Source organism: Giraffa tippelskirchi, chromosome 13 (genome assembly GCF_054371585.1).
Source record: "Giraffa tippelskirchi isolate mGirTip1 chromosome 13, T2T-mGirTip1v1.2.pri, whole genome shotgun sequence".
Classification (NCBI taxonomy): Eukaryota; Metazoa; Chordata; class Mammalia; order Artiodactyla; family Giraffidae; genus Giraffa; species Giraffa tippelskirchi.
In genome coordinates, this window is record NC_137287.1 from 107,224,351 (window position 1) to 107,242,633 (window position 18,283).

Below are 18,283 nucleotides of genomic sequence, written 5' to 3' on the forward strand. Positions count from 1 at the left end.
CCTTGGATAAGTGAATTAACTTCTTAGGGCCTCAGTTTCCTTTCTGAAAAAATGCGGCTCTTAAATCCTACCAACTGCAGTATTCAGAGGATCAGCCAAAACAATCCTTCCGAAGCTTTTGGTGTATGCACAGGAAATACAATGTCCTTCTGCCCCTCCCACTCCCCTTACACCCTATTTCAAGGGCAGAGACTTTGTTCCATTCATATCTGAGGCACTCCTGCTATTTCATGCGTGGCTCAGGGTGTAAGATACAACAGGTGTCCACGAGTGTTTCTGAACTGGTCACGTAAGGGAGGGCAACTTGGGCGCAGTGCCCTGCCCAGGCCATTCAGACATGGGGTCAGGGCAGCCCCAGTGCACCTTCCCCTTATGTCATACCAGCTTTAGGTTTTGAACCCTATGGACCCAGGTCCAAATACTGATGGTGTTCTTACTTGCTCTGAGATCTGGGCCATGTAGTCATTGGTCTCCAAACCTCAGTTGCTCATCTGAAAAGGGGTGAGGGGATCCCCAGTTGAAAGCGGTGTGACAAGAGTCAGGCCCAACACACAGTAGGTACTCAGGAGATGGGACCCAACCTGTCCGCCTCCTCCTTCCTCTCTCCCTCCTTCCCTTCCTTTCTTCTGTGTGAGAGATGTCTCCAAGGAAACGGGAGGAATTATTTTAAGAAAAGAGCTGAGGGCCCTGGTGGGAGCAGATGGTGGCTCAGGCATCTGGGAAGCAGAGGCAGGAGGCCCTGGCCCTTCAAGGAGACAATGGAACCCAAGCACCTCCCCATCCCAGAAAGTACTAGGGCTGGGCGTGCGGGTGAATCTGTCCAATGGCAGAGAAAAGGCATTTCTGGCATCACAGAGCAGGATGGAGCACTGGACCTGGCTGAGTTTTTGACTCACTTGATGACCCTAGAAAAGTCCCAGCCCTTTGGTCTATTGGTCTATGAGCAAATAGGAGGCCCTACTGTGAGGGATGAGGCAGGGAAAATGTAGGATTGGGGGCAGGGGGCTGAGTTCTGGGCTGAGAATCGTGTGAGAGAAGGTACCAAGGCGCTCCTGCACTCAGCAGAATCTCATTCATTCACTCACTCGACCATTCATACCATTTGTATCCTGAGCGCCTTCCTCAGCCAGGTCAGTAGCACACTTTATTTCAAGACTTCTTCAGACTATCCCTGATGTAATATTTTTGCCCCCACTGTACTTACGAGGAAACTGAGGCTCTGAGAGGCAAAAAGGAGTTGCCCTGGTTCAAAAGAAAGTCAAAGCTTCTCCCCCAGTTTTGTCCTCATTTTCCACAGATGTCCTCCATGTTCGTAGTCACTGGAAAAGACCCTGATGCTGGGAAAGATTGAGGGCAGGAATAGAAGGGGGTGACAGAGGACGAGATGATTGGATGGCATCGACTCAATGGACATGAGTTTGAGCAAACTCTGGGAGATAGTGAAGGACAGGGAAGCCTGGCGTTCTACAGTCCATGGGGTTGCAAAGAGTCAGACATGACTGAATGAACAACAGCAACCTCCACCTTCAGTTGAAAATCCTGATTCCTCAGGGTCGTGATGCAGAATTGGCTAGATTCTGCCTTCATCTTTGAACTCTGGGACTTCAGCCCCAATGAGCTGCCCATAGTGGCTTGTGTTGACTTTCAAAAAAAAAAAAAAAAGCACAACATGAGGGTTGCACATTAAGTTTTATTTGGGGCCCATAGGAGGACTGCAGCCTGGGAGACAGCACCTCAGATAGCTCTGAGACACTGTTCCAAAGAGATAGGGGCAAAAGACGGTATATATGTGATTTTGGTAAAGGGGGAGTACATGCAATCAAGCACATATTTTTGGTAGGAAGTTTCTGCTGGTCTTGTGAAGCTTCTGTTAGTCACGAGGAACAGTCGTCACCATGAAGGATTTTAATGCTTTTCTAGATGTGAGGAGATATAAAAACTGGGCTCATAAAATCAGCTTCTGAGATTATCTAACTATCTGAAGACCTGTCCTGCCAGTTTTCTGGGAGCACAGAGTGCCTCATTTCTGCTCTCCTCATTTCTGAACTCCTTCAGGGGGTGTTGGAGGTCAGCAGCTGCTATGGCACATGATTTAATCCTTGTACAGGTAGATGGCAAGCGCCCATGGCAAGTGCCAATCTGTGGCTGACACTTGCAAGGGCCTGACCTGGGCTCCAGGCTTTGGTGCACACTGTCCCCTCTTGCTGGAATGTCCACTCTGTCCTCACTTTGCTCATCGGACTAGGTGATGAGCACAGCTCGGGAGGCACTTCTCGGATGCCTTCCTACACTCTGCTAACATTTGGTCAGGGCCTCTCTGGAATGGTGGGTTTTCTTGGGTCTACCCTGGAGCTGGCAAGACTCCTGAGGCCAGAGACATCCCTCCTGTATACACACTACTGTATATTAAATAGATAAACAACAAAATTTACTGTGTAGCACAGGGAACTATATTCAATATATGACAATAATCTATAATGGAAAAGAATCTGAAAAAGAATATATATAGGGCTCCCCTGGTGGCTCAGACTATAAAGACTCTGCCTGTGATGCAGGAGACCTGGGATTGATCCCTGGGTCTGGAAGATCCCCTAGAGAAGGGAATATCTACCTACTGCAGTATTCTTCTCTGGAGAATTCCATGGGCAGAGGAGCCTGACAATCTACAGTCCATGGGGTCACAAACAATCGGACACAACTGAGCGACTAACACTTTCACTTTCATATATATCTCACTAACTCACTTCACCATACATCTAAAACACACAATATTGTAAATCAACTATACTTCAATTATTTTTTTTTTTAAAGTCATCGGGCTGAAGAGTGGAGACACCTGGGTGCCTCCAGTGGACCAGTGTCTGGGAGCTGTTGACATTGGCTGCCGCTGGGCTCCAAGGTGGGCGCCAAAAGCAGCTGCTATAAGGTGTTTGAGACATGGTGTGTCTTTGCCATCATAAAGCATTTGAGAAGTCTACAGATAACAATACTGCATTGCACAACTTGAAATTTGGTAAGAGGTTAAACCCTCCTCTTTGTTTTGGCCGCACCGAGCAGCATGCCAGATCTGAAGTTCCCTGACCAGAGATCGAACCCACACCCCTGCAGTGGAAGCTTGGAGTCTTAACCACTGGATGGCTAGGGAAGTCCCAAGAAGGGATTAGGGGAAGTCCCTAACTGTTCTCACCACAAGAAAAAAAAAAGTTTGTATTAATATGTGAGGTGATGGATATGTTAATAAACTCAATTGTGTATATATATATCATATATATCAAAACATCGAATTGTACACTTTATAAACAGAAGCAGAAGATATTAAGAAGAGATGGCAAGAATACACCAGAAGAACTATACAAAAAAGATCTTCGTGACCCAGATAATCATGATGGTGTGATCACTCACCTAGAGCCAGACATCCTGGAATGCAAAGTCAAGTGGGCCTTAGGAAGAATCACTACAAACAAAACTAGTGGAAGTGATGGAATTCCAGTTGAGCTATTTCAAATCCTAAAAGATGATGCTGTGAAAGTGCTGCTGTCTATATGCCAGCAAATTTGGAAAACTCAGCAGTGGCCACAGGACTGGAAAAGGTCAGTTTTCACTCCAATTCCAAAGAAAGGCAATGCCAAAGAATGTTCAAACTACCACACAATTGTACTCATCTCACACACTAGCCAAGTAATTCTCAAAATTCTCCAAGCCAGGCTTCAACAGTATGTGAACTGTGAACTTCCAGATATTCAAGCTGGATTTAGAAAAGGCAGAGGAATCAGAGATCAAATTGCCAACACCCACTGGATCATAGAAAAAGCAAGAGAGTTCCAGAAAAACATCTGCTTTATTGACTATGCCAAAGCCTTTGACTATGTGGATCACAACAAACTGTAGAAAATTCTTCAAGAGATGGGAATATCAGGCCACCTGACCTGCCTCCTGAGAAATCTGTATGCAGGTCAAGAAGCAACAGTTAGAACTGGACATGGAACAACAGACTGGTTCCAAATAGGAAAAGGAGTACGTCAAGGCTGTATATTGTCACCCTGCTTATTTAACTTATATGCAGAATGCATCATGTGAAATGTAGGACTGGATGAAGCACAAGCTGGAATCAAGATTGCTGGGAGAAATATCAATAACCTCAGATATGCAGATGACACCACCCTTATGGCAGAAAGTGAAGAGGAACTAAAAAGCCTCTTGATGAAAGAGAAAGAGAAGAGTGAAAAAGTTGGCTTAAAACTCAACATTCAGAAAACTAAGATCATGGCATCCGTTCCCATCACTTCATGGCAAATAGATGGGGAAACAAGGGCAACAGTGAAAGACTTTATTTTTGGGGGCTCCAAAATCACTGCAGATGGTGACTGCAACCATGAAATTAAAAGACAGTTGCTCCTTGGAAGAAAAGCTATGACCAACCTAGACAGCATGTTAAAAAAGCAGAGACATTACTTTGCCAACAAATGCCTGTCTAGTCAAAGCTGTGGTTTTTCCAGTAGTCATGTATGGATGTGAGAGTTGAACTATAAAGAAAGCTGAGCACCGAAGAATTGATGCTCTTCAACTGTGGTGTTGAAGAAGACTTTTTGAGAGTCCCTTGGACTGCAAGGAGATCAAACCAGTCAATCCTAAAGGAAATCAACCCTGAATATTCATTGGAATGACTGATGTTAAAGCTGAAACTCCAATACTTTGGCCACCTCATGCGAAGAGCTGACTCATTGGAAAAGACCCTGATGCTGGAAAAGATTGATGGCAGGAAGAGAAGGGGACGACAGAGGATGCGATGGTTGGATGCCATCACGGATTCGATGGACATGAGTTTGAGCAAGCTCTGGGAGTTGGTAATGGATGGGGAAGCCTGGCATGCTGCAGTCTGTGGGGTCTCAGAGAGTCAGACGTGACTGAATGACTGAAGTGAACTGACAGCTGATTCACGTTGTTATACAGCAGAAACTAACACAACATTGTAAAACAATTATCCTCCAATTAAAAATTAAAAAGAAAAAAACTTTCACAGGTTCTAGGTGCTAGGGAACCAGCCATTGCAGGATTCTGAGCAAGAGAGAGGCACAGATCTGTTCTATAGAAGGATCTCTCTCTCTGTGGCTGGTATGGAGGATGGATTGGAAAGGAAGAGACTGGACAGGAGTCCTGGGAGGAGGCTGGGGTGGTCCAGTTGGGGATGCAGAGGCAGAGCCAGGGTAGGGCCAGAGCGATGGGGAGGAGAGGCTAGACCCACAGTCTTTGTAGGGGAGAGAAAGTTGATGTGTGCCAGAGGGTGAGGAGACAGAGGCCAGTTGGCAGGGGTCCTGGGAGTTTCCCTCCTCTCCACTCCTCCCAGGGGCTGATCCAGCCTGACCAGATGCTTGGTTGACCTGAGAACAATACTGAGGTCACTTACCCGATGATCCGATCTTGAAGGATTTGGACATTATCTGGTTTGGTCACAAGCCAAGTCTCATAGCTAGATGTGGTTACTGCATGGATCTAATCATTACCAGAGCTGATCATTACCCAAGGCTGGAGGTTATCTGCTGCCATGTGGACTCTCTTCACTTGCCTTGAGTCATTCTGTCCTCTCCCAGGGTCTTTCCTGAAGCCTGTGTCTCTGCGTGGTCTGAGCTGGTGGGCTGATGGCGGGGGTTGGAGGAGAATCTGACACCCAGGCTATTGCAGACTTTCCTCCACTGTATCCTGTCTGGCCCCTGGGGTGGGCCAGAAAGGCAAACATCCCCCAGTCCCACAACTTCCTTCAGAGCCTGACTGTTCTGTGCTATGTTTGGGTCATAACACCCTTTCCCAAATGGATCATACCTATCTTCAACTCTCCCCATCTTTCTCAGTCTTTTCATCTCTCTTTGAGTCTCTACAAATAGTTTCTCTCTTTTTAAGTATGGGCCTCAGATACATGTGATTGAGCATCCTTAACAGCATCCTTGGCTCATGACACAATCTCAATATTGGTTCATGCACAGCTCTATGTATATAAAATACACTATAAAACACAACATAATATAATATATGTGCTTGTGAACCACTGTCCACGCCCCTAGAACTAGAACAGAAGCAAAACCTAACATCCACTTCTGTGCCCCACGCCATCCAAGAATCATTAATATTCTGAATTTTGAGTTTATCCTTCTCTAATTTTTTTGGTTTTATTACATGTATGAATGCCTAAATAATTTGTTTTTTCTTGTTTACTATTTTAAAAGCCATACTGTACATAATGCTGTCTTTAAAAAAATCTCAGTGCCACATTGAATGAGAATTCATCTGTGTTGTGTGTAGTTGTGATTCATTCATTTTGAATCTGTGTGTGACTATCCCACAGCTTATTTATTTGTTTCTTCTCTCATCAATTGATAATTGGATTGTTTTCAGGTTTTCCACTCTTTTGAACAGTGCTGCTATGAATGAGTTGTTGTTTAGTCACTAAGTCGAGTCTGACTCTTTGCAACCCCATGAACTTTAGCCTGCCAGGCTCCTCTGCCCATGGGATTTCCCAAGCAAGAATACTGGAGTGGGTTGCCATTTCCTCCTCCAGGGGATCTTCCTGACCCAGGAATCGAACTCTCATCTCCTTCATTGGCAGGCAGATTCTTTACCACTGAGCCACCTGGGAAGCCTGCTGCTACGGATATTTGTGTGCATTTCTCTTAATGCTCCTCAAAGTGTGTTGGCATCACCTGGAAACTTGTCAGAAATGTGGACTCTCTAGCCTTGCCCTCAGTCAGTTCAGTCACTCAGTTGTGTCTGACTCTTTGCAACCCCATGGATGCCAGGGCCTGCAGCACGCCAGGCCTCCCCGTCCATCACCAACTCCCGGAGCTTGCTCAAACTCATGTCCATTGAGTCGGTGATGCCATCCAACCATCTCATCCTCTGTCATCCCCTTCTCCTCTGACCTTCAATCTTCCCCAGCATCAGAGTCTTTTTCAATGAGTCAGTTCTTTGCATCATGTGGCCAAGGTACTGGAGCTTCAGCTTCAACATCAGTCCTTCCAATGAATATTCAGGACTGATTTCCTTTAGGATTGACTGGTTTCATCTTCTTGCAGTCCAGGGGACTCTGAAGAGTCTTCTCTCACACCACAGTTCAAAAGCATTAATTCTTCGGCGCTCAGTCGAATCAGCATCTGCCTTTGAGCAAGATCGCTGAGGGATTCCTATACACATTAAGGTTTGAGAAGCACTGGCCCAGGCTTCGTGTCCAAGGTTCTCTTGGGTGCATGTACAGGAGCGGATTTGCTGGGTCACATTGGTGTTGCAGTACAGAGGGCTGCACTGATCTGCATTCTCACCCACACTTGGTGTTGTCAGACTTTCTCATTTTTCCCAGCCTAATAGAGGTGAAGTGGTAGCTCAACATGGTCTCGACTTATCTGTCCCTCATGACTAATGAGATCAGGCACCTTCCTTATATATACCAGCCACGATTTCCTTCTGTGAAATGCCCTGTTGGTCACTGTTGCTCTCCTGGCCCACTTCCAGGACAGGAAAGCCTGGCATGCTGCAGTCCATGGGGTTGCATAGAATCGGACACGACTGAGCCACTGAACTGAACTGGGCTCACTCAGCGCTACCCCTACCTTTGCACTTGCTCTTCTCTCAGCCTGAAACCCCTCCCCGCTTCACTCCCCAGTGTCCGTTCTTCCCAGAAAGCCCTCCCTGACTGCTGCTCGGGTTAAGAGCCTCTTCAGCCCCACTGGCGGGAAAACTGGGTGTCATCGTCCCTTCGTTTCATCTCCTAAAGGCTCTTCCTCACCAAAGAGACTGCAAACCTTATGTCTTGGCCCCTACAGGGTTTTGATTTATTTTTTCAATTTAGTTCCATAATTTAAAATTCAGAAAATTTTGTATTTTCAAAAACCTGAATTGCTGATTTCTCCTCAAAAAATGAGATGTCACCCCACTGGGTCGCCTTTCCTCCAGAGCAACAGTCAGTTGGCACTAAGCAGGGGCTGCCCCTACCAGACCGTGTGTCACGGCCCCCACGCCTCCACACTCACAGCCTGTCTAATGACCTGTGTGGGCTCCGTGGGCATTTGTTTGTGATGTTGCCTAAAGCACACCCGTTGTTTATTCCTCTTAATCTCTCCCATCCTTTCCCTCCTCCCAGGAACTCTGTCCCTGTCCCCGCTCAGGCCTTCATACCTGTCCCCTGAACTGTGACACCAGCCTCCCCCACCTTCTTTACTAGGCTTGCCCTATCCAGTCCTCTGACCATGTCACAACCCCAATTAAAAACCATCCATGGCACCCCATTACCTTTCCAGGCATCTCCTGACTTTCTCAAGGGGGGGGAAGCATTATTACATTATGAATATTTCACGTTCACAACAAAGTCTTGAGAACAGCATAATAAACACCCATGTACCTGCCATCCAGCTTAAGAAATAAACCATTTCAAGTATATTTGAAGCCCTTATTACATTCCTTTCCCTTTCTCCCTCTGGATCATTGCTCTCTTGAATTTTCTATTTATCGCTGCAAGGCATGTTTTTATGTTAACACACTTGTATTATACACGCATGTGTCCCTAAACAATATATAGTATTGTGTTGCAGGTTTTCAAACTTTATATACCCAGCATCAAACTGATTCCCACCTGCAATTTGCTTTTTTCATCTAATGATATATATTTTTTATTTCTTTCCTTGTACTGAAGTATAAAACTCATACAAAGGGTACACAAATCATAATTGTACAACTCTGAATCTTCATGAACTGAATCAACAGTGTAGTTTTTTTTCTTTCAAGAAAGTCCTGCTATATTTTACTACATTAAAAAATATAAGCAGGGTCAAAAGACAAATAACTGACATGGGAAAAATATTTGAAACTCATATCAGAGGCAAAAGGTCCATCTCCCTCATATAAAAAGACCAACTAGATATCAAACAAATAAAACAGTGTTTGCTTGCTTGTTTGTTTTTTTGAGATTCATCTTCACAGAGGCATGTGGGTTGGATTCACCTATTTTGAAGATCATGGCATGGAGAATTTTCCATTGCCTGAATACATCACTGTTTATCCTGTCTCTGCTTGATGGATAGCTAGGCTGTGTCCAGCTTTCCACTCTTACACACTGATGCTGCTATGAACATCCTTGTACGAATCTCCTGGGGACCGCTGTGTGAGGTGTTCTCCAGGGCAAATCCTGCTATTCTTTGACTTGACCATATGTTGCCAGGTCACTGTCCAGCTCTTGGCTCTTGCTAGCTCCCAGCTCAGATAAGAAGGTCTTCCCAACTGCTCCAGGCAGTCCATTCTCTGTGGTCCTACTGACACTCTGCTAAAACATAACCACTTCTTTGCCTGCTACATACTCTCCTCCTCACCCCCACCTGAACTCCAAACTCATTTCTCCTTCCAGGCCCTGCTGAAGTTGCCTCCTCTGGGGAACATGACCTCATGGTGTCATCTCCTCTGAGTGATATCCTCTCATCACACTTGTCAAAGGCCATAAAGACAGAGACTAACTTAGAGCAGACAGTGGGAATGATAAAGGGAGGCACACAGATGGGCTAAGAGGGAGTGTGTGAAACTGGGATATGCAGCTAATGGCTTAGGGCTTTGATGGATGAATAGGAGTTTGTCAGGGAGAGAAGATGGGAAGGCCTTGCAGGCTTAGGGAAAGGCAGAGAAGTACTGGAAGAGACGTTTCTGAGATGAGAATGTGGGCAGTGTGGGTGGGTGGTGAATGAAGCTGGGAAAAGCTGTGAGGAGCCTTGAATGCCATCCTTTAACACTATTTTGACTCTGTTTGCATTCGACTGGCATTCTGGGGAGATGTCGGAGCCAGAGAGAGCTGCTGCTGCTGCTAAGTCGCTTCAGTCGTGTCCGACTCTGTGCGACCCCATAGACGGCAGTCCACTGGGCTCCACCGTCCCTGGGATTCTCCAGGCAAGAATACTGGAGTAGGTTGCCATTTCCTTCTCCAGTGCATGAAAGGGAAAAGTGAAAGTGAAGTCGCTCAGTCGTGTCCAACTGTTAGCGACCCCATGGACTGTAGCCTACCAGGCTCCTCCATCCATGGGATTCTCCAGGCAAGAGTACTGGAGTGGGGTGCCATTGCCTTCTCCGGCCAGAGAGAGCAAGCACATTCATTTGACACTTACTGAATGCCAGGCACTAGCAAGGAGCTTACATCCATTATCTCTTTGCTTCCTCGATCCCGGCTGGGGATACTATGCTGGTATTGTCCCCATTTCACAGGTGGAGAAACGGGCTCAGACAAGGCAGTCACTCCTCTTTGATCGCAGAGCAGAGCCTCAAGAGAGGTAGGACGGATACTCTCTGCCGGGTACATCAGACTTCAGGGATGGTTTTTAACCCCCATGCTGCCATAGGCAAGAAGACACCAGGGGGAGGTTTCTGCAGGAAACGGGTCACCAGGAGGGGGCAATGTTCTCAGCGGCAGGAGCCTTAAGTTCGAATCCCAAGGGCCTCCAGACTAGCACGGTGCGAACCGGGCCAATCTCGTCCCGTGTGGGCCTCCGTTTCTCTTCTCCACGGGGCCGGCTCTCGGCAACCTAGGATCTCGCTGACCCACTCTGGAGCCTGGATTTCCAGGTTCCCGCGCTACCGCAGCCCGCGCTGTGTGACCTTGTACCAGTAGCCTGCACTCTCTGGGCGGTCAACCGGGGATCTCTAAGCGCCCTTCCGGTCCGCGACCGAGCGTCCCCGGCCGCGGAGACCCTCCCCCTCCCCGTGGGGTTGCGGGGCGTTGGTGGGGGTAGGCGTTGGAAACGGCGACCCCCACCCCCAGCCCCGCGCCGGCGGCCGGATCCGCGCCTGGTTTTGGGCGCAGCCGCGCGGCCCCCTCCCCCGCGCGCATCTCCCCGCCCCCCGCCCCCTCCCCGCTGCTCTCGGGGAGCCGGGGCCGCGCGGCTCCTCCTCCCGCAGCCGCATCTGGGGCGCCGCGCCGGCCGGAGGAGAGGCATGGGGTGCCCGCGGGCCGAGGCCGGGGCCGGGGCCTAGGCGGGCGGACCTGCGAGAGGACCCGAGCGGCGACGGCGGCGCAGCGCAGCGGCCGAGCGGGCCAGAGGCGGCCGGGGTGCCGGGCGCAGGTGAGGGCGCGGGGGTGGTGCGCGGTAGCGCGGAGGACCCCCTTTCCGGGGCGACGCGCCCCGTCCCTCGTCAAGACCCCCAAATCCGGGTCTTCTCTCGGACAGACCTCCCCGAACCGAGGGGCGGCGCTGGCGCAGACAAGCCCCCTCCCCCTGCCAGTTCCGTCTTCTGAGCCCCGGATCCGAGGGGGCAGTTCTACGGCTGGGAAACCCCCCTTCTCTGGATGGGATCCCCAATCTAGGTCTCCCTCTGCCCGACCCTCGAGCCGCGGGGGCGGGGGAGGCGGTGGCGCTGGGGCCCAGAACCCCCTATCCAGGGCCGGGCCCCCATTCCAGCTCTGTTTCCCGCGGACTGCCCCTTGTCAACGGGTTACCAAAGCTGAGAAGTCCCTTCTCCGGCCCGACCCTCCATCCGCAGGGCGGCCAGGGGGTCAGGTAGACCCCTTCCCTGCCCACCAACCTTGGAGCCGAGGAGAAGGAGGGCTCTGCCCAGTCGGCCGGCCCGGGCATTTCTCCATTCAGCCCGGCTGTCTCCGATCCCGCCTCGGTAGCCCCGGGGGCCTGCCTGGCCGGGCACCCCTCCTTCCCCAGCTCTTTTCCGGGACCTGGCATCTGGGGAGGGGGCAAGGGCAACACACACACATCTCCCACCCCAGCGCTGCATAGCGCCCCCTCCCTGTTTGCGAACCCGGGAAGGGCCCGGGCTGACCCGGGCACCTGTACTGGGGGGCGCTCACATGGCTACAGGAGGCCCCCACGTGCGGCGCCCCGCGGTGAAAGGGGTTCGCGTTCAGAGAGGGTGGCAGGTGGCCCAGGTGGCCAGTGAGGCCAGCTGGGTCCAGATGTGCCAGGGCTGCTGGGAAGGGGACCTGCACTCCTGGACATGTGATGGCCCCTGGCCTCTTTGGACCGAGCCCTCTTGCCTCCGATCCCCCTCCATCCTTACGTTCCTCTGTCCCTTCATCCCTCTCCCTTCTCCCTTCTTCCTCCGCGCTGCCTGTGTTGCAGAGGTGCTGCCAGAGACTGACTGTTGATATGGTGGGGAAAAATGAAACAGGGGAAGGGGTTATGGGTTGGGGAAGGCCAGTTGTGGGGGCTGAGGGGTGAGGGGGGAGTGGAGGAGGTGCCCCCAGGATGGGAAGCCTCAAGCTTGGAGGGCCGGGCTAATGGGGGAAGGTTCCTGCACCCCCACCTGCCTGGAAGTGGAAATGACAGAGGGGGAGGGGGCTGCAGTCCCCACCTTCAAAGGAGGCCGGCCAGCCTGCCTTTAGTGGTTTGCACCTCCTCTGCCAGCCCAGTTCCCTGCCCTGGCTCTCTCCACCACTGTGCCTCCGCGCGGGTGAGAGGGGGGCTGTGTTTTCTGCCAGGCGGGAGGTGGTGAAGCAAGATTGTACAGGACTGTCTCAGAGAGTAGCTGTTGGAGGAGCCCAGTTTCTGTCCCACCGAGGGGACTGTGGGCTGCCGGGTGGCCTTCGGGGCCGGAGCCAGACTCCTGAGGGCAGCAGGACTGGGTGGGGCCGCAGAGCCGGTGGCCCGCTGGTCGCTGGAGTGCCGGGAGCCACCGCCAGGCCCCGGAGCCCACTGTTGGCGGCCAGTCAGCGGCAGATGCTGGTTGTGTTCCGAGCAGCTCCTGGAGACAGTGGCTGCGCACGTGGGGCAGGCGTGTGTGCTCGTGCCTGTGCTGTGGCAGGAGTGCCCCAGGGCTCCTGGGTCTTCCTGGAGCTGGGAGATGGCAGCTGGACTTTGGCGAGAGTGCTTGCGTGTGGTGTCCAGGGCCCCCACCCCTCATTCATCCATTGGAGGCCAGGCTGGGCCTGTGAGAATGCTGGAGACTTGGGATGGCCTGATGTGGTCCCCACCCTCCAGGAGCCCCTGATCTGTCAGGGGGAGGTGGTCTGTGCTGAGCCCTGGGACCAGAGGACGAGGTCCAGACTGGAGAGGAAGCGTGGGGTAGGGTGGGCCAAGGGATGGCTGTTCCATGGGACCCAGGACAACACCCAGCTTGTTCCAGCCTTGCTATGGAGCTGCAGGTTTAAGGTTTGAGCGCGAGGCTGCTTGGCAGCTTAGTTGGTATTTTTGAAGAGAAGGCTGTGCAGCCCTTGGAAACTAACGATAGACTGTGTACTTTGGAGATTTTGGAAGACTCAGTGACGTATTGGATGTACCCCGGGCACCCACAGGCATCTTGTTAGGTTCTGGCTTCATAAATGGCAGTGTTTCTCCATGATGGGGAGGCTCTGAGGAATTGTATTGGACACTCTGTGTGACACAGGGAAGGTGGTCTCTACCCCACCTGATTGATTGATCAATTCATTCAGTCATTCAAAAAAACACTAAAAAATAGCATTATCTGATTACAGTGCATTTAAACATTTCCACTTGGGCTTCCCAGATAGCTCAGTGGTAAAGAATCTGCCTGCCAATGCAGGAGACACAGAAGACACAGGTTCAATCCCTGGGTCGGAAAGATCCCCTGGAGAAGGGACTGGCAACCCACTCCAGTATTCTTGCCCAGAGAATTCCATGGACAGAGGAGCCAGGCGGGCTATAGCCCATGGGGTCAAAAAGAGTGGGATTCTATTGAGCACATGTGCACACAAACATGTTCACTCAAACATTCTGGAATGTGACTTCATAAAATCTTGAATGTAGATATTTTTAAAGCACACAGTAGGTTCTCAATAATTGCCCACAGCTCCCAGGATGAAGCCCAGACTCCTTCCCCAACTTGCTACTCCTCTAGCCACGTCTTGCACCACCTCCCTGCCTCCCTCTTTGGCTCCAGTCCCCTTGGCCTGCTTTCAGTTCCTGGAATAGGCCAGGTTTCCTTCAGCCTCAGGGCCTTAGCACATGCTGGTTCCTCCTAACCTCCAGAACCCCCTCCCCCTGTTTTCCTACTTAACTACTACTCATTTTCCTTGGTCCCCAGGCCAGGTTGTATCTCTGCCTCTTTATGCCATTCCCCTGGGGCAGAGGACAGATCTAGGCCATTCTCAGTCAAGGGCTGGGTGGTAGAGCGTGTTGGGGACCTTTGGCCACTCCCAGTCACCACCCGGACCATCTCTGTGGGTTCCTGGCCTCCAAGTGGGTCTGCAAGCTTAGAGTCATTTCGCTGGGCTCTGTGGGAGTGACAGGCCTGTAGGATCTAAAATCCCAGGACGGGAATTTCCCTGGTGGTCTGGTGGTTAAGAGTCTGCTTCCACTGCAGGGGGCATAGGTTCTATCCCTGGTCGGAGAAGATCCTGGATGCCACTCAGCATGGCCAAAAAGATAGAATGGTTAGTTCTTTAAAAAATAAAATCCCAATACATCTAGGGCCCCTGGAGGCTCTACAAGAGGGTGAGAGGCCACACTTGGGCAAGACGCTACATCTTAGGGGGTATGTCTGTGTGCCCGTCTTGCCAGGCATTTCTTCCTGAATCAGTTCATTTCTTCCTGAATCAGTTCATCTGCTCATATCATCACTCACTGACTGGTTCATCCTGTCTTCCTTTCACTAGGCCACCAGCACCTTCACCTCTCCAGCTTCTAATCCTCCATTCTGTCTTTGGGACCCCAGGGCTTCCCAAGGCCTTCTGAGTGCCCAGCCCTGTGCCAGGCGCGGGGACTCGGAGTGCAGCCCACAGGGCCCTGCTCTGTAAACTCTCGTCATCCCGCCAGGCGCCCTTCCATGATGGAGGCTGGGGCGGCCCCAGCGCTGGGAAGGGGCCCCTAGCATGGACCTGTGGGAGTGCTTCCTGGAGGATGTCCACTGGATCTGGGGTGGATTATGGAGGATTAGAGGGATTTGGGTCGATGGAGGATGGCAGGGAAGGGCACTATTGGCTGAGAGAACTGCATGGTTAGAGGCATCAAGGCAGCCAGCGCTGGGCGGGCTTGGGGTAGGTGGGGGCGGCCTCCTGAAAGAGGTAGCCTCCTGAGCGGGCTGGCCATGGAGGTGGGCACTGTGCTGTCAGGGTGGGTGTCCAGCCGATGCCAGGAGCCCCAGTGCTGCCTTGCTGTGTGCCCTGGACCAGGCATGTCCCCTCTCTGCACTCTCTTGGTAAAGTGAAAGGTAAGGCCTGGTGAACTCAGAGGGGCCTTGCGTCTGCCCACAGTCTAGAGTCTGTGATCCCGACAGTCTGGGAAGGGAGTCCTCGCGGGCCCTGCCTCTTCTCTGGGTGTGAGGAGGGCTCTCCCTCCGTGGGGTTGGTGGCTTTGAGGGGCCGCGTGTCAGGCTCTGCGGTTCCTTCTGAAGGAAGACCCTGGTGGTTACTGGAGTGTGGGGGCTGGCTTAGCTTGCGGGGGCGGGGGAGCCTTGCCATTCTAACTCTCACTGCAGCCTCTTTGAGAAAGACTAGCATGAGAAGGGGCTTCCTGTGTGGCACAAAGACATGCCCACTCCCCACTTCATCAGACTCTTGTGAGGGGAGCCCTTTAAGACTCCAGTGACTGGACTTCCTTTAGTTGTGGCCTTTGGTGGGGGAGGGGTGCCTGTTCCCTCTCATGCCCCCTCCAGGGTCTCCTGGTGGTTGCCCCAGGCCAGGACTGAGGCCTCTAGGGTGTGTGCAGTACTCCACAGTTTTCAGGACACTTTTAATGCCCCCTCCATCTTCCAATCACCCCCAGAGAGGAATATGAGTACAAAGGGATATTGTCTCCATTTGACAGATTGAGGAAACTGAGGCTCAGAGCAGTTGGTTGGCTGCTGAAGGTCACTCAGAGGGTGGAGATAAACCCACAACGCGGGAGTCCCCTGCCGCTGGGCTCCCAGGGCTCCCCTTGCTCACCAATTGCACCTCATTTCCCAAGCCGAGAAGCGGGGCCCAGATTCCCCTGTGCTGGTTTTGCAATGTCGCCTCCTCCCCACCGAGCTGTCTGACGTGGCCTTTTCAAAAACCCAAAATGAATGGAAGCAAATTTTGTTTGGAGAATTTTGCTACACCCTTCACCAGGGCTGGCTGCAAAACCAGGCTTGGGGATCCCTGCTGATGTTGATGATGATAATAATAATAACAAGGGATCATAGATGAACACCCATTCATTCTGCAGAGCCCCTGTGACGGCATCCCAGGAGCCAGGCACAGGGCTGGGCCTTCTGCTGAGTGAGCAGTGGCTCTGAGCACCGTAAATCCTGCTTCTCCTCTCATCCCATTGCACCCTCTGATTACTCTCCGCATTTTACAGAGGAAGAAACTGAGGCACTGAGAGCTGTAGTAGGTGCTCCAATGTCCCGCAGGTGGTGAAATGGTGGCACCAGGGTTTGAATCCAGGTCAGTTAGCGTTCAGAGTCTAGTCTTAGCCCCGTGTTCTGGAGATTCTAAAGTTACTGTTTGATCGACAGAAGTGATGGGTAGGGGGCACAGAAGGTGGGAGTTAGGCAGAGGAATCGCATGTGGCAGACCCAGACCCTGGTGTGAGGGCACCTGGACACACACTGGAGGCGGAGCTCAGCCTGGCCTGAGAGCGACGTCAGAGTGCCCGAGGATCTCACTGGTCACTCAGCAGCGCCTCGCCTCCCAGGCCCTGCCGGCGGCCCCGGAGGAAGCTGCTGTTAGTGAGAGCTGGCTTCTCCCAGCTCTTGTGGTCGCCACTAGTGTACAGTTACGGCTTCTGGGTGGGGGGATGGGGATGTGTGACAGGGGCTCTCACACACACACCCACGGCCCCCAGGGCCCCGTCACGGGGTGCAGACGCTCCTGAGAAGGTAGCAAAGCAAACCGAGCATTGGTATTCCTCTCTTTAGCGTAAGGCCCGTGCAGGTAATCCATCTTCCAGAGTTTGCTTCAAAAACGGCTCAAGCTACATTTGGTACACGAGAGGGTCATCTTTAGAAAACACAGGATGTGGGCAGGTTCTGTCTCTGACAGTGTAGGAATGAGACCAGCATCTCGGCTTATACACGGAACACAAGACCCCTTATTGAGCACCTGCTGAGTACCTAGCACTGTGCTGTGATCCGTGACATGGGCTCAGGATCCCACCCCAAAGAGGTATTTCTGATCATGCAGGCGGGGTCTCTGCGGTCCCAGGTGCTGGGGCTGAGGGGTGAGAACTGGGCCTCTGGTTCCGATGTGTTTCTTTCTACAGTGACAGCTGAGCCTGTGGTGATAGAGGTGGCTCCAGGAGGCTTTTGCTTTGCAGCTGCTAGGGGACGGGGGCTGGGGATAAGAATGGTGAGCTGCCTTGCTGCTGTGTGTTGCTGACTGAGTTGCAGCACCTCTCTGAGCCTCACGGTCTCCATCTGTGCTGGGGGTTTGATCTCCGAGGTTCTCCCAACTCAGCCCTCTGTAACTCCAGGGGTAAACCCAGCCGGGAGGTGTCAGGGAGCCCTCACTGTGCTCACTCTTGCCCCCCCACAGCTGCCTTCCCCCTGCCCCCAGCCCCTGCTAGAGGGAGGGAACCTTCCCTTCCGCCCACTGTGGGCTGACTGTGCGCAGTGATGCAGCAGCCGCCGAGGGCTCTGGAGCGCAGCTTGGAAACGGGGATCCGGGTTTGCTAAAGACATGGGGAAAAAAGGTTCTTCCCACCACCCCCAGCTGCCTGCCTGCCTGCCTCCCTCCCCCGGCTGCCGCCAAGCCCTGGCACCTGCTTGGCTCTGCCAGATCCACTTCAGGGTGGGAGGCTCAGGGCTGGAGTTTCAGCCAAACAGAGCCCAAGTTCACGTCTCTGCAGGCTGGGGTCCTGCTGTGTGACCCTGGCTTGGTTGCCTGCCTTTTCTGGGCCAGGTTTTGGGGTTCTGAGTGAGGCTAAGTAGGCAGCTTTGCAGGGATGGTTCTCAGGGGGGTTGTCCTGGCTGGACACTGTCTGCTATTGGGGGTGACAGGGCCCTCTGATGCCTGTGTTCCTGTGTGCACCCTGCAGTGGAGTGGGCAAGGTGCCATGCTCATCCCCATTTTACCTCTGAGGAAACTGAGGCTGTAGAGCTGGTGGGCATTAGAGGGAGGATTTGAAGCCAGGTCTGTGTGACTCGGGCATCCAGGCACAAGGCCGGCCTGGGTCTCAGCTTCTCCATCTGTGTGGTAGGAGCGGGATGGGCTCAGAGGGGTGGGGGCTGCCCTGGTCCATACTGGGCTCCCCACAGGCCGTGGTAGGAATTTTCCGAGGCTGCTCAACGATCTCTGGTCCTCTGTCCTCGAAGCTGAGGTGTGATAGCAGGGAAGAGGTGTCAGCAGCTCATGCCGCTCCTCCAGTGGGGGGAGGGGGGTGCAACCTGCCACTTTTGG

At 52.3% G+C, this 18,283-nt stretch overlaps 1 protein-coding gene across 4 annotated transcripts in view; it reads left to right on the forward strand.

Moving 5' to 3' along the window:
- The first annotated feature begins 997 nt into the window (after window positions 1–997).
- DLGAP4 (DLG associated protein 4) overlaps window positions 998–18,283 on the forward strand; it is a 209,113-nt gene continuing 191,827 nt past the window's right edge. For 2 of the 4 annotated variants that reach the window (XM_081560116.1, XM_081560117.1), the window contains exons 1-2: window positions 1,008–1,130; window positions 10,225–10,289. The gene's annotated coding sequence lies outside the window, so the exon portion shown is untranslated. Of the gene's footprint in view, window positions 1,131–2,811; window positions 2,900–10,224; window positions 10,290–18,283 lie in introns of all 4 variants that reach the window. The other 2 variants (XM_081560115.1, XM_081560118.1) reach the window with 2 other exon arrangements.